Source organism: Babylonia areolata, chromosome 1, assembly GCF_041734735.1.
Source record: "Babylonia areolata isolate BAREFJ2019XMU chromosome 1, ASM4173473v1, whole genome shotgun sequence".
NCBI lineage: Eukaryota > Metazoa > Mollusca > Gastropoda > Neogastropoda > Buccinidae > Babylonia > Babylonia areolata.
The window spans coordinates 66,386,809-66,401,808 of record NC_134876.1 but is presented as its reverse complement, the minus strand read 5'-3'; positions in this window follow the sequence as shown (position 1 = coordinate 66,401,808).

Genomic DNA, 15,000 nt, shown 5'->3' with positions numbered 1-15,000 from the left:
TTTATCTATCAATATCATGCTCGTTTGATTTCCAACCAGGATCGCCGAAACCTTGCCAACATTAAATCAACATCCTGGACAACTTGTCGCAGATGCATACCTTGTAAACCATCCTATCACTACATCAGAACGACGGATGAATTACATGCAACTTTGTCACGTGACCATCCAGTCAGAATAGTGCCTTCAGCTTGAAGGGAATCAAGCTCAAACAAATCTGCACAACAAACCCCGTTTATGAAACCCGGTGAACACATTCCATTCATCCGGACGGTCGGATAATCACCTCACACACCCTGTGTCTCTCCCTTTCTTTCAGCGATACCACACCACGGCACAAACACTGGCGGAATAAGCCAGCGATACAGACTGGCTATCAGGCTAATGGGAAAGAAACAGGCGCGAGTCCAGAGATGGAACGATTCTGACAAAGAGCCCCAAATTCAAAACAAATCACACGCGTGATTTAATCGTCTGCACTGATCCAATATTACATCCAATCGTTATTTCCTGATAAATATTATACTGCGTTGTTTTCGTTTGGGGAAAAACCACATTCGAAATAAATCACAGTTACGGATAAAACGTTTTCTGTAATCGAATCATGTAAATGTCTCCCATTTTCTGTCTGGCTGTCCCAAGTCGATCCGTGGGGACACAGCAATTATACTCCATCACATTCAATCCTTCATCTACCACACCGACGACCTCCGTGGAGAGCGGACTGACGAGAAATGGAGACGACAGGAGACTACCCAACTGTCGTAAAAATGGGCAGTAGAAACCTTTTTTCCGACCTGTTTTTCTTTCAACTTCAGTTTTGACTATTGACACAGTTTCTTCGATGAAAAAAAGAGAGAAAAAACAGCGAAAGTTAGACATGAAAGAAAAGAAGGACATTCGTACTATTTGTTACGAGGCTGGCTCGTGCCTTCTGTGAGAGAAAGACTAACACACACACACACACACACACACACACACACACACACACAGAGGCAGACAGACAGAGACGGAAGCACACTGACTGGAACTGGTGAATCCCATGGGACAGGCGATGGCGTGCAGACGGTCCAGACTCAGCGCCACCAGAGCGTAGGTGGAGGCATAGGTGACGACGCCCTGGCCGTAACGGATGGTCTTGCAGCCCACGTTGCCCGCGTGCCAGTCGATGGTGCTCTTCCAGATGATGTCCGTCAGCACGTTCACCAGTCCTGCCGACAGGTCTGTCACACACCCACACACACACACACACACACACACACACACACACACACACACACACACACACACACACACACATACTCACTCACTCACACACACACACACACACACACACACACACACACACACGAGCGCGCAGGCATACACACACGCACACACACACGTACACACACACACGCGCGCGCACGCACACACACACACACACACACACACACACACACACACACACGCATGCACGCATGCACCCACATACGCACATTTCACAAAATTAGATAATCTCTTCAGTGTAAATCGCATTAATGCAAATAATATGAAAAAAAACCCTACAGTTTCTTTTATCTTTATCTCAACCAGCACGTAACTTAATAACAAGGACAGACATAAAAGAACACAACAGATGATTAGAAACGAATTCTCGGACAGAATCTTGCACAGCAAGGAATATCAACAGATGTATGAGAACAATTATGTTCTGTTTGTGACAATTATAGCATCAGATATAAAAAGAAAGATAAACGAAACACACTATTAGCTTTTACTTAATGTAGCTCTGACAGAGAGGAACGATTTTTTGGTAAGGGAGAAGAAATTTTTGTTTAATGACCCGTCACACATACTCGTGGTTGTTGACAGTGGTGGGGTAAGAGGGAGAGGAAGCATGACAGCGGATGGACATTGTCTAAACAGTCTTATTTTGAAAAAAAAAATAAAACAGGCGATGTCGGTAATATTGCTTTTATTTTCAACAAGTCCCGGAAAAAAAATGTAGTCATAGGATGTTATGTAAGAATTACAATGTACATGTTTGTTATCGTAGATGCGTTGAGCTTGTACAGATACGTTTGAACATACACACACACACACACACACACACACACACACACACACACAGAGAGAGAGAGAGAGAGAGAGAGAGAGAGAGAGAGACTCATATATATGGAGAGAAAGAGAGACGGAGGGAGAGAGGAAGAGAGAGAAAGAGAGAGGCAGACAGACAGACAGACGGACAGATATATATAGAGAGAGACAGTGAGGAGAGACAGAGACAGACAGACAGAAAAATCAGCACACATGCTTCTTCATTCCTTTTTTCAATCTCCCCCAACCGTAAAAACAAGACGAAACCAAAAACAAACAAACAAACAAAAACAGAAAAAAAAGAAAAAGAAAACTCTTCTCCTCGGTCTCTCTGTCACTCTTAAGACAGACGCGGCCGATATAATTACACCCTTCTCCAGGAGTGAGAGAGAGAGAGAGAGAGAGAGAGAGCAGTCAGTGATGTATCGTCTTTTTAAAGGGACATTCCCCAATGGACAGGTCAGGAAGAAGCCCGGAGATCAAGATGTAATTTGATGAAAAAGAGACGCAAGGACTCTCTCTCTCTCTCTCTCTCTCTGTGTGTGTGTGTGTGTGTGTGTGTGTGTATTCCTCTGATCCCTTGTTCTGTGGCTTCACGCCTTCTGAGGAGTCAAGGACCTCAAGAGTACACCCGTATTTAACCCCTTGACGCCTGAGACTAGCTGAAGTGAGATCTGAGAGATGCGACTCTGAAATACAGACATTACTACTTTCTGTTTATTTATTTTTTTCTATGATGTCATTGGTTTTGCTGAACAATTTTGTCATTGATTTTGCTGAGCGCAGTCGAAATACAGAGCGGTTGGTAGCTGACATCCTTACCTGTGAGCTCTGTCTTATCTCAGTGAGGTGACAACCCTTCACTGACGAACTTACTGGTTAGCAGGACTCAAGGGGTATAAAATGTTTTGTTGTTGTCGTTATTGTTGTTGTTGTTGTTGTGCGTCGGACGTTTAAACGTACATCGTCAATTCCACAATCGGCTGAAATGCTTTTGCTTGCTCACTGAACAAAGCAGCAGTAGACACGCAGTAAAACAAATATACAAATGAATTACAATAGGGTAGAGGTGGGGGCGGGGGATAGTGGGATGGACAAAGAGGAAGTGGGGTGGAATGAAGATGAGCAAAGCGAAAAGAGGTGACGAGAGAGAGTGGAAAGTAGCAAGAACAACAGCAACCAGTTGTTCACTTCCGGCGAATGTGGTACACAGTGCTGTGTGTTCGACGGGTGATAGTGATGGTGTGTGTGTGTGTGTGTGTGTGTGTGTGTGTGCGCGCGCGCGCGCGTGCGTGCGTGCATGTGTGTGTGTGTGTGTGTGTGTGTGTGTGAGGTGGGGTGGTGTTTGGCGGAAGGGGAATAAGTAGCAATAGAAGTAGTAGCAGTAGTTCAGCAGCAGGAGCAGCTGAAGAAGGAGAAGAAGAAGGAGAAGAAGAAGAAGAAGAAGGAGGAGGAGGAGGAGGAGAAGAATAAGAAGAAGAAGAAGGAGGAGGAGGAGGAGGAGGAGAATAAGAATAAGAAGAAGAAGAAGAAGAAGAAGAAACATAGGAACAGCTCATGTACTTATGTTTTTCATCTTTTTTGCGTGACATAAATTGAAATTTATTCATGTAATATTATGCTTTGTATGTTATATCTTCCCTTTTCATGAAGGCAGGATGAAAACAAGCTATTTGTGATTTTTACTTTTTTTCACTCGATAAAAAAAGGTTCTTTTGTTCGTTCGTTCGTTCGTTCGTTCGTTCTCTCTCTCTCTCTCTCTCTCTCTCTCTCTCTCTCTCTCTCTCTCTCTCTCTCTCTCTCTCTCTCTCTCAGTATGTAAAACACGTTGCTGTTCAATCTTATAATTTTTGTGCATTTATTATTGATCGTTTTTTGTTTGGTACTGCTTGTGATATATTGTATGTGTGCTGCTACGTGCCTCCTCAAGGTTCACCGTATTATTCTTATTTTGACTGTGAAAACGGAATTGCTTTACTAGAAGATTTTTTGTCTGAGTGTCTTTTAACTTGTGACCGGGATGTATATATTGTGTTGTGTGGTGACCTAAATAGTAGAGTTTCCAATATATCTCATCATTGTCAAAGTATTGGTGGTATTTTAGATTTCCAGCATGTCAGTCACCCAGCTAGCCTTGATAGAATATCTGAAGATAAAGTGTTAAATGATTATGGTAAACTGCTTATGAATTTATGCACTGCCTTTGATTTAAGCATTCTGAATGGTATGTGTTATGGCGACCGACATGGTTGCTACACGTACATAACAGAGAGTGGTTGCAGCGTGAATGATTATTTTTTGTTGTCATGTGACCTATATGGAGCATTAAAAGAGCAGTGTGAGTTGCGAGTGTCTGAGAGGATTGATTCTGACCACATGCCTGTGAAATTTACAGTAAATTGTTTAGGTGACAATGTAAGCAAGGAGCAAAATAGTATGTATATTGTAGAAACATTTGTTTGGAATGAGGCCTGTTCTAATCAATATAGCGATAATTTATGTTCACAAGAATTTCTGGAAAGAATTGCTTTTGCACTTAGTTTGATAGATACTGATATCAATCATGCATTAGATGTATTTAATACATGTATAAAGGATGCAGCAGATTGTATGAAGAAACAAATACATTGTAGGAATGATTTAAAACCTCAAGACTGGTTTGATGCAGAATGTCGTGCTTCAAAAAGAAATGTGCGCAGATTACTCAATAAATATCGACGAACATTAGATAAGAATGATTGTGACCGTTTTTGTAGGACTAGAAGAGAATATAAATATTTGCTAAAGAGAAAGAGAAAGCAGTACAACAATGCATTGTTGGCAGAATTAATAACGTCCGTAAAAAGCCAGAAAGAGTTTTGGAACACAGTACATAAGATTTCAATGAAAAGAAAACAACCACTTAATAACATTAGTATTGAAACATGGTATGAACACTTTAAGGCACTTCTAACGAAAGATATCTGTTCTAATGATACACTGCAATTGGGGAATGACGAAGAAGATGAAAACAGTATAAATCGTCCAATTTCTAAGGAAGAGGTATTATTTGCTTTAAGAAAATTAAAGAATCGTAAAGCTGCAGGACCAGATGGCATTATTGGGGAACTGTTAAAAACTGCTTGTAAAGTAGAACCGATTTTGAACTTTTTGGTAACTTTTTTCAATTCTTTGTTTGATGGAGGAGTGTATCCTGATGAATGGGCTGAATCCATTGTCCTGCCTCTTTACAAAAAAGGTGACGTGAATAATCCCAACAATTATAGAGGTATTTCTTTGTGTGATACCAGTAGTAAGATATACAGTACGATCATTAACCATAGACTACAGGAATGGGTTGAAGAAAATAATCTTACAGGAGAATATCAAGCAGGGTTTAAACGTAATTATTCTACTATAGATCATATATTTACTTTGATGGCTTTTGTACAGAAACAGTTTTCTCTCAATCGTAAATTATATGTTGCCTTTATAGATTTTGAAAAAGCCTTTGATTCCATTAACAGAGCTATTCTTTGGCCTATTCTCTTGAAAGCAGGTGTTAATGGAAAGCTACTTAAATGTGTGATGAGTATGTATAAATGTGTGAAAGCAAGGGTGAGATGTGGAGGCAGCATGTCTGATTACATACAGTGTACTACTGGTGTGAAGCAAGGAGACGTATGCAGCCCTGTTTTGTTCTCTCTGTTCATAAACGAATTGACCTCTGAAGTTCTTAGTCATGGAAAGCATGGTGCACAGTTTATTGGTGACTTCTTAGAAATATTTATACTTCTTTTGGCTGATGATATTGTTTTAATATTTGAAACAATTATAGGATTGCAAACACAGTTAAATAATTTATATCGAGCTGCTACTTCACTTCAGTTGAAAGTCAATATGTTAAAGAGTAATATAATTGTGTTTAGAAAAGGAGGGTATTTAGGGATCAGAGAAAAATGGACTTACAATGGAATATTTATGCCAGTTGTGAATGTTTATAAATACTTAGGTATTTATTTTTCGTCAAAACTTAGTTTTACTGTTGCATGTAAAGACCTTGCAAGCAGAGCGAAATATGCGCTTTTCTGTATCATGCAAAAATTATCCAGTTTAGAAAATCAATCTTTTGAATTGTTTATGAAATTATTTGACTGTCAGATTCAACCTATTACACAATACGGAGCTGAAATTTGGGGTCTTTACGAATCAGCAATTCACTGTGAAAAAGTTCATTTATTAGCATTAAAGAAATTTCTTGGGGTGACTATGAAAACACCTAATGATTTAATCTATGCTGAAACTAATCGATATCCGATATATTTGAATTCGATTGTCAGATGTATTTCTTATTGGTTAAAAATAATGCGAATGGAAAACGTAAGACTGCCAAGGAAAGCCTACAACATGTTACATGATTTGGATAATAGAGGTAGAACTAACTGGGTGTCAAAGGTGAGAATAAAACTGCATGATTTAGGCTTTGCTTACGTGTGGCTAAATCAAGGAGTAGAGGATATAAGCGGATTTCTACGTATACTTCGATCGAGACTAATCGACTGTCGTTGGCAGGAATGGTCGAGCCATATCCAAGATAGTAATCGTTTTGATTTTTACAGACAGATTAATTTGAGACATACGATACCAGTTTATTTGGCTATGAATATGGATAGACATTTAAAATGTATCATGGCAAAGCTTAGATTTGGAATTTCTGATTTGTTTACGCATTATTACCGTTACAGGCAACATAAAGATAGTGACCTTATTTGTCCTTTATGTAAAAGTGCGACGGAGAGTGAACTCCACTTTGTACTTTGTTGTCCTGTGTTAAGTGATCTCAGAAATCAGCTGATACCTTCAAAATTTCATAGGCAACCCTCCTTGTTCAGACTGTATTTGCTTATGTCATCCACTAAGGAACACGTTAATAAACAGCTAGCAATTTACTTGTATAAAGCCTTAAAGATTAGAAATACAATATGCAGTTGAGTGTGTGCTAGTTTTCCGCTTTTTTGTTATTATTATTATTATTGTGAATAAGACTAAATGCAGATAATGACTGTTTTTCTCATTTTCAGGTTATAACTGTGTTATGTTATATATCTGAATATATTACCTCTGTAATGTTTGTTTACACCACCCCTTCATGAGGGGCCATGGCCTATATTGAATAAAACATCCGTATCCGTATCCGTATCCGTATCTCTCTCTCTCTCTCTCTCTTTCTGTGCATGTGCTTATGTGATCTCTACAGTTGTGGGTGTGTTCACTGTATTGATCTCTCTGGTTCAATGACTAAAAGGAATGTTCTTGTCCCTTATTTGCCCCTCATTTGTTCCAGACAGAACAGATAAAACATAACACATACGCACGCATACACAGGCACAGACACACGCAAACAGACAGACAGACAGACAGACAGGCAGGCAGACAGACAGACAGACAGACAGACAGACACACACACACACACACACACATTAGGCACACACACACACGCACACACACACACACACACACACGCACACACACATGCGCGCGCGCGCACATTAGGCATCGGTCAAAACACTGACGGAGACCCAGAAATGGAAAGTGGAGAGACCAAAACAAATGAAAAATGAAATAAAATAGATTAGAATGAAAAAAAAATCGAAGGGTGAAGCAATTGTAACGCGTTCCATATTTCCAGCAAGAGCATTTCTCCAAATGCCCTTAAGTACAATCTGCAAATTGCATAAGAGCTGTCGTCAATCTAACCATTCTATCGGTACACAATATGCTATTTCAAAATGAGAAGAATACGCCATTGGAGGCCTGAAAAAAGCCAAATATGGCAGAAAAACGTATTCAATATTAGTGTCCAATCAATCATACAGTTGATCGATCTCTACATTTGTGTACGGATTCTTTCCGTGTATGAGTGAATGAGGTGGCTAAATGTAGCAAGAGAGACAGAGAAATTGAAAGAGAGAGAGAGAGAGGGGGAGAGTATGGAGAGAGAGAGGAGAGAGAGATAGAGAGAGAGAGAGAGAGAGAGAGAGAGACGGACAGACAGAGACAGACAGACAGACAGACAGACAGAGACACAGAGAGACAGAGACGATGTGAAGAGAGAAGCCCCCAGACTGCAGAGAGGCAGAGAGAGAGAGAAAAAGGAAAACAGCACAGAGCAGGGTGGTGTCCCTCTCCCACGTCGTCAAGGCGCCAGGCAAGGGACGGCGTCAATTGCTCTCGTGCTGCTGCCTTCCGGTCTGCCATGGGCTCTGGGTTCTGCACTGCTGTTTTCTCACTTTTCATTTGACCACCTCCCCCGTCCCTCCCCCACCCCCGCCCTCGTTAGAATGAGAGAAATAAACAGATAGAAAGATAGGTCGATAGACAGACACATACACAGACAGACAGATAGATAGATAGATAGATAGACAGACAGACAAACAGATAGATACACAGATACATAGATAGATGGATACATACATACATAGATAGACAGACAGACAGACAGACATACAGATAGACAGACAGACAGACAGATAGATAGATAGATAGATAGATAGATAGACAGACAGACAGACAGACGGGCAGACAGACAGCTATGTCTGTCTACATGGCGGGGTAAAAACGGTCATTTGCGTAAAAGCCCACTCATAAATACGAGTGAGTGTGTGAGGGTCGTCACATGAAAGAAATTAGGCACGTATACCTACTTAGTCAACGCATAAACAAAAAGTCAAACATCAGGCCTTTGACTGCCTGTCTTATTTTGACCGTCCTCCTGGGATGAGCTGTATAAAAACTGCATCAAAACCGAATCAAATCTTGCTCAAGAAATAGCTCCAAACCTCCTCCAAGACAGTCGCTATTTCGAACGGAGTCTCGGTAATCCTGTGACCAGCCCGGTTATTGATCATGCGATGACCCTTGAACCGCGACTTAAAACCGCGATCGGGAGAAAAAGGCATAAACGATCGAAGCAGCGCTAAGTTTGTCTTGCGTTCAGATAAACGAGGACTTCGCGGACAAGTATTGACGCTGAGCAAATAGTTCTGCAAAGATCGATAATACCACACAGCCCAGAATGTTATGTGTTCTTTTTTTTTATTTAGTATATTGCTTTAGTTATGCACACACACACACACACACACACACACACACACACACACACACACACACACACACACACACATGTTTAACTGGGTGATGTGGGTGTTACTTTGTCTTCTGAAAGGAAATGTGTGTGATCATAGTTATGTTTGTGCTGTCTGTTCAACGTTGTAACACTGACATTAACATATTGTACCTGAGCCACCAAAGGATTTCTTTTTTCCACCCGGAGGCGTTTGTATTTTGGTCAGAAGTGGAAAAAGTCTGAAGTAAACCTTTCAATGTGAATTGCAAATATTACCCAGTATAGGAGCTGTCTGACATCCTTGCAGAAAGTCACAAGCACAGATATCAAAAGGCACATGATAATGAATGAGAGCTATGTGAAACGAGAGATAGAGAGGGGTACTTCCATATTAGGTAAACATTAGAATCTATCTATCTATCTATCTATCTACTGACCGATATTTTTGGATGGGCATATGTATCTTATTAATCCGTTCATCAGATGGGAGAATAATAACAACAGCAGCAGCAACAACAGCAACAATACTAATAATAATAATAGTAGTGGTAATAATAATGATGACGATAATAATGATAATGATAATTATAATGATCAATTGATGACTTGTAAAAACTCATACTTTGAGTCACACTATGGCTTCTTTTATTTTATCTTCGAAAACACTTCCCAACCCTAATTTTGGCAAATTTATGGATTCTGGTTTGCAGTTATTTCCAAACACCAAGACCATCTTTTTTCTGTTCCTCCACCGAAAATCTGCACGTGAAATTTGACGCATACCCACTTGTGACGTCTTTATGCAGTGACGTCACATCGTTTACTGCTGAACTCAAACAAACAACCCTGGGCAGAGATGCATGAGCGGACTTTGCAGCGCAAAGTTTGCTTAGCGTTACGAATTTTCATGTGTTCGCAAATATTATTGAATTAGGAACATTCCTAAACTTAGCTAACGTCACATCGCTGGTGTAACCCGGCCCAGGTGGTGGTTGTTCGTTTATTTATTTATAGTCTCTTCATCGAAGATGATGACATTAGACTGAACCAGCTGGTCGCTTCACAGTGTTGATTGGTACTTCGCTCTTTTCCTGGTAATCAGCAGAGAGATGCTGGCTTTGCATTACCAGCATTCTGAAATGAAAATTTATTCCGCCAGTCAATGTTTACAGCGGATTACTTGCCATCACGCACTTCAGTCACGACAGTAGCAGGGGCGCAGCTGCCTGAATAAAATCAGTGATTTCTTTGCATAACGTTCATGCCTCCAGCACATGATGCTGATTAAATGTCTGGACAGTGGCTCTGGGAATATCCATTTTCTCATCAGCTGATGTGGTCAGCTGGTCAACCCGTTAGAGAATTCACATTTCATGCGGACGTAAGAATGAAGCAGTCTGCACTCTGCATCTTCACACTGATTTCGTTCGCAAATATGTGTACGTGTAAACAAATAAACCAACAAAAACAAAAATATTTATGCATATATATGTGATATATATATATATATATATATATATGCTTTGTCTGTATCTATGAGTGTGTATGTGTTTGTGTGCGTGCGTGCGTGCTTGTGTGTGTGTGTGTGTGTGTGTGTGTGTGTGTGTGTGTGTGTGTGTGTGTGTGTGTGTGTGTTGTTCAATTTTTACTGCTGAATTGTTTGCGATTCTGATGGCTTTCACCTTTTTCAGTGATACGCCTCTTATGCCTCCAAAAATTCTTATACTATCTGATTCAAAATCAGCATTGATGGCTTTAAATAATCAGTCTTCATCTGAACAAGCAGATATTATGTACGAAATTTTGTATTTAATCCACCAGCTAATTATGCGAGGTTCCGACATTTCACTCTTGTGGGTTCCTGGACATTCTAATCTTCGTGGCAACGAAATGGCCGATCTTTGTGCCAAGGAAGCTGCATCGAACAATTCAGTTTCAATCAATTACAATATTCCTGTTTCTGTTTCTGAAGCCTGTTCTATTTTCTCAACATATATGTGGAGTTTCAGACAGAAACCAGTTCTTAGAAAACACAAATAAGAAGCTCTGGTGGGATCTCTCTCTTCCAGTAAAGAAAGGCACTACCCCCCTCCCTCCCCCCAAGGATCAGAAACAGATATCTTATAATGTGGGAAATACAGCAAGACCGTTCTCTTCGTTTCAAATCATATTTGCTATGATACTTAAACGCACAAAAAATGAATGTTTAACTCACAGTCCTCAGAAGTTTAATAAATTGTAAATCTGCTTTTACCCATCAGCCAAGGTCCTGTTCTTCCAGATTGTGCTCTAGTAACTGATTTTGACCGTAAACGACTGATCCAACAACATACTTACATGATCAGATATATGACTGGCTGGCACAATCTCATAGCAAAAATTACAAAAGTGACCAGTCCATTCCAATCACAGCACCAGACCGGTTGCTGCCTGCTTGCATCTACCATTAGTACACCAGGCCACATGACAGAAATTGTAAAGGAGATCTGTAGAAGAGATTTATGGATCTGAGTAAGTGTTAAGGTGGGGTTAGTGGGCGTTCCTTTATTCATATTTATTCATCACTCTCTCAAGAAATCAAAGGGCAATGGAAAAGGAGGGGTGATGAGAGTTTGGGGGTAGCGGTGGGGGACGGTTTCTTGAGATGAAAATCCCACATGCATGTCATCGGATGTGTGGTTATAAGAGTAACAAAGTACATAATGTGCACTCTATAAAGCCAAATAAACAATTTTGATAGTTTCAGCTTGGCTGAAAAACTAAAACATCAAGCTGGTATCACGAAGTTGCTGAAAAACCCTTCTCGACTAGTTGGGTTGTCTCTTTCCAATTGGGCAATGTTTAGTCTTTGTGACAGTCCCTGCCATATGTACACAAGGATGTGCACTTTAAGTTGGTCTTGCAGCATTTGCACCTTTCTTTGCACACCACTGTGCAGGAGCAGTGAATCAGAAGTGTCTTGAGCTTTTGTAGAATGGTTCACAAAGGTCGCCACGTCTTTCGCTCACCTCTTTCAATTCCCATCGTTCTAACTCCACATGAAAGCACTCTCTCGGGTAAACTGCTCTCTTTGTGTGACGTTCAAGAGTTGCTGATGTGGGTGGAGTATTTTCCAATGGTTTTTTTCTTTAGCGAGGAGAGGCTGTCTAACCATGCTGACGACACGCAGATTGTTCAGAGAATCAAACGACAGGGCAACGAACTGCTCAACGATATACTCAGGGACTTAGTCTGGTTATCCATCATCATCATAAAATATAAGTATAAAATTGCCCCTGCCAGTGCATAGTCAGTCTCATCCCCATCCCATCCTCTCACAGTCTAATGCCATTCTCCCACACAACCTCCCTGAACACCTGCAGACCGATACAAGAGATGGGTGGATCATAGTACACTCTCATGCTGTATGGGCACACCTGTCTGCATCAACTTCATCACCATACATGGTCGGGAGAGAGAAAGGGAAAAGAAGGATATAAAGTAATAATAATAGAGAGAAATACAGGAAGGGAGGGACAGATATAGATAATTAGATAGATAGATAGAGGGAGAGAGGGACACACACACACACACACACACACACACACACACACACACACACACACACACACACACACACACACACACAGACAAGACAAAATCTTCATTATTGAGGGTAATAGATAAGCAAGTAACATGCTTTTTTTTTTTACATCCAGCCCTCGCCCTAAAGAGGGAATATATATATATATATATATATATATATATATATATATATATATATAGAGAGAGAGAGAGAGAGAGAGAGAGTATGTAATCTTAGCAAAACATTGACGCAGTAGAATCGTGTGCGAGGTAAGTGATGAGTAGGTAATGTATCAATTCCACGACAGCCACGTGATGTTCCTGCCGCCAGAGAGCATTGTAAAAAATGCTGTTTCAGCTCTCACACCCCCTGGAGCATGCTGGTACTTATAAAAGTGCCAGACAATCTCTATGGATATGAAACGACTCCAGTCTGTGGACAATGAAACCTTCCATCATTTTATTCTCTGTCAGTACTGGCGGCCACGGGGTACACCATTTGCACACAGAATTTATTGTTCTTCTGTCTGCTTTGTCGTCATTTCACTACTGTTATTTACTGAGTGTGCATGCAAGTCTGCGTGCCACGATGCATGCGTGTTGTGATATGGTGCGATGTGGTGGTTGTAGTGTGTGTGTGTGTGTGTGTGTGTGTGTGTGCGCGCGCGCGCGCGTGCGTGTGTGCGTGCGTGTGTGTGTATGTGTGTGCACGCGCGCGCATCAACCAAATAAACAGTTTTGTTCCACGAGCATGTATACAGACAGGGATACAAACAAATACACACTTGCATAAAATGTATTCATCTGTTTCACTGTCTCTGTCAAGCATGAATCAAGCCAACTCATTAATTCTATTTCTGGAAAAAATCAACATAGAATCTGTCACATTTCAAAGAAGTTTGCGCATTGTTAGTTTTGAGGTGATGGCAATAGTTGAAACAAAATAACACTGGTCTTCCTTCAGATGAGATATTCGATTGTACCCCTGTCTGTCCTTTTCTTCTTTCAGACCCTGGGTTGTTGTCATGGCGTTTTTCGTGTTCTGTATGCTTATATTTCTTTTCTTTCTTCCTCGGTTCCATAAGCCTCTTATTTACGTTGTACCAGCTGGCTCATTTTTCGTTGTTGTGATGGTATATTGGTGGGCACATCACGTTATAAATGTACCCCCGCGCCCCCGTACCCCCGCTCCACACCCACCCACGGGGTTTCCAAAAATGAACACGATCTTGCCTTGTCTTGCTACCTGATACCGTAAATGTCTCCAGAGGGTAGAGGAGAGTGAGAACTAGGAATTCCATACAATCTTTATGGAGCCAGTTTGTGAGAAATATAAGAAGGATCTCTGCTTTTCTGTTCGCCCAGGAACATAATGGTTATGGGAAAATCGATACTGATTCGTCCCTCTCTGGTTCCGTTCGTCGTCAGTTCAACAAGGGGACAGACACTCCGGTCAATAAGAAATGCAAACAAGGTGCACTTTTCGGGATGAATCCGGTATGGCGACGTCGTCTCATGTGTACACAGTATTGACGTCAGATCCGATAAATCAGAAGGAAACTAGTGGCCTAAGCTCTCTTATAATGACTACCTGATCCGAGATCGTGTTGGTCAGTAACTGGCAGCATTAAATATCATGTTCTTTAAAGATATTGCGTTCTCAATGAATATTCATCAAAGCTAGGTAGAGATCACACGGAAGAAAAGACAAATGATACACAGGCATACGGAATTTATTAAAGAAAAGATGAGAAAATAGTTTCTTCTTCATTAGCTCTGCGAAGAGCCATTGGAGCACCACAGAACTGTTCAGTTCACCAGATTTTTCCAGGTCTGTCGGTTATGTGTCAACGTCTGGGTCTCTGCAAATTATTTTCCTGTCCATTCTGCAATGTTGTCAGTCCATCGGGTTTTTTTTCTGTATTTCCCCCCGTCTACCTCCCTGAACAATTTTGGGAGGATTGTTTTAACAAGGCCACCAAATTTTGTTACGTGCCCATTCTAGCATAGTTTTCTGTTCTCAACTGATGTCAGCAGATCGTCATATGGTCCAATGTGCTGCTTGGTGGTTCGGTTCACTTTTTCATTGGCGATATGATCAGTGTATTGGATGTTGAATATCTTGCGAGAACACATCATTTCCATGCCTTAAATTCTTTTCTTTTTTTTTTCCAAATCCGTCGTGATGGTCCATACTTCGCATCCATACAAGAAGATCGATGCACGCAGGAGTCTGATCTTGTGTTTAATGG